At 44.2% G+C, this 2,021-nt stretch overlaps 1 pseudogene; it reads left to right on the top strand.

Moving 5' to 3' along the window:
• The first annotated feature begins 406 nt into the window (after positions 1-406).
• On the top strand, positions 407-1,541 carry LOC105508639 (annotated as a pseudogene).
• Positions 1,542-2,021: the final 480 nt, after the last annotated feature.

Here is a 2,021-nt window from a genome sequence, read left to right as displayed (position 1 = left end):
CTTTTGCTCTCTGGTTTCTGGAGTGACAACCCACTGGAGGTATATCCAATCCCTGCCAGAGTAATGGACAAGTCTCCACTGTCTCCAGTGATGCCAGCAGAAACTGCAGGGTCAGGAGGTGGAGTGGGTGTGGATCCCAGCATGGCTCCTGGGTTTCTGCCAGGAAGGTATTCTGAGGATAGCAATCTGTGAATTCCACCACTCATGCTCCTGAACCCGCACCAGCTCTTCATTAAAAAACCAAGACTTGATTAAACAGTTGCAGGCATAGTGGACTTGTATCATCTTTCGAGGTCTCAGCCTCTTCCCACTGCATTTGCCCATTTGCTCTGAGCTTCATAAAGCCAAAACTGGCTAGACCTTCTTCCGTTGCACCTGCCTGTAGCCATGTCATTGTGACTCCACCATGTTCAAGGTATGCCTGGTCCAGGGCTCCATCCTGAAGAATGTGTTGGAGGCCCTCAAGGACCTCATCAGTGAGGCCTGCCAGGACATTAGCTCAAGCAGCTGAATGTTCACAGCATAGACTCGTCCTGCATCTCCTCGGGGCAGCTCACCCACTGCTCCAAGGGCTTCAATACGTGCTGCTGCAACTGCAACCTGGCCATAGGCATGAACCTCACCAGTATGTTCAAAATACTACACTGTGCTGGCAATGAAGATGTCATGACGTTAGGAGCTGAAGATAATGCAGACACCTTAGCCACTAGTATTTGAAGCACTAAATCAGGACAAAGTTTCAGATTATAAAGTGAAGCTAATGGATTTGGATGTTGAACAACTTGGAATTCCAGAACGAGAGTAGAGCTGTGTAGTAAAGATGCCTGCTGGTGAATTTGCGTGCATATGCTGAGATCTCAGTCATATTGGAGATGCTGTTGTAATTTCCTGTGCAAAAGATGGAGTGAAATTTTCTGCAACTGGAGAACTTGCAAATAGAAACATTAAATTGTCACAAATAAGTAATGTTGATAAAGAGAAGGAAGCTGTTACCATAGAGATGAAAGAACTAGTTCAGTTTACTTTTGCACTGATGTACCTGAACTTCTGTGAAGATAATGTGGCACATATACACCATGCACATATACACATATACATTCCATGCTCTTCTACAGTGACACTCGGTATGTCTGCAGATATACCCCTTATAGAGTATAACATTGCTAATATGGGACTTTTCTTTTTTTGTTTTTTTTGAAACAGAGTCTCACTCTGTCACCCAGGTTGGAGTGCTTTGGTGCGATCTCGGCTCACTGCAACGTCCGCCTCCCAAGTTCAAGCGGTTCTCCTGCCTCAGCCTCCCAAGCAGCTGGGACTACAGGCATGTGCCACCACACCCAATTAATTTTGTAGTTTTAGTAGAGACAGGATTTCGCCATGTTGGTCAGGCTGGTCTTGAACTCCTGACCTCAGGTGATCCATCCTCCTCGGCCTCCCAAAGTGTTCAGATTACAGGCATAAGCCACCATGCCCGGGCAATATGGGACATTTAAAGTAAATACTACTTGCCTCCCAATATTGAAAATGAAGAAGGATCTTAGGCATTCTTAAAATTCAAGAAAATAAAACTAAGCTCTTTCAGAACTGCTTCTGAGATGCCAGTATATAGTAAAGTCTTTTCTGTCACCAAATTTATGCTTCTGAGTACATATGTAAGTATAATTTTCTGTAAATAACCTATTTTTCTCTACTCTCTATAATTTCTTTTTTAAAAATCATACTTTAAGTTCTGGGATACTTGTGCAGAACATGCAGGTTTGTTACATAGGTATACATGTGACATGGTGGTTTGCTGCACCCATCAACCCGTCATCTAGATTTTAAACCATGCAAGCATTAGGTATTTGTCCTAATGCTCTCTCTCTGCTTCCCCCAATCCCCCAACAGGCCCCAGTGTGTGATGTTCCCCTCCCGGTGTCCATGTATTCTCATTGTTCAACTCCCACTTATGAGTGAGAACATGCGGTGTTTGCTTTCCTCTTCCCGTGTCAGTTTGCTTAGGATAATGGTTTCCAGCTTCA

Source organism: Colobus angolensis, unplaced genomic scaffold (genome assembly GCF_000951035.1).
Source record: "Colobus angolensis palliatus isolate OR3802 unplaced genomic scaffold, Cang.pa_1.0 Scaffold164, whole genome shotgun sequence".
Lineage (NCBI taxonomy): Eukaryota > Metazoa > Chordata > Mammalia > Primates > Cercopithecidae > Colobus > Colobus angolensis.
Note: the sequence above shows the minus strand (reverse complement) of the source record. Positions and strands in the feature narration are given on the sequence as shown.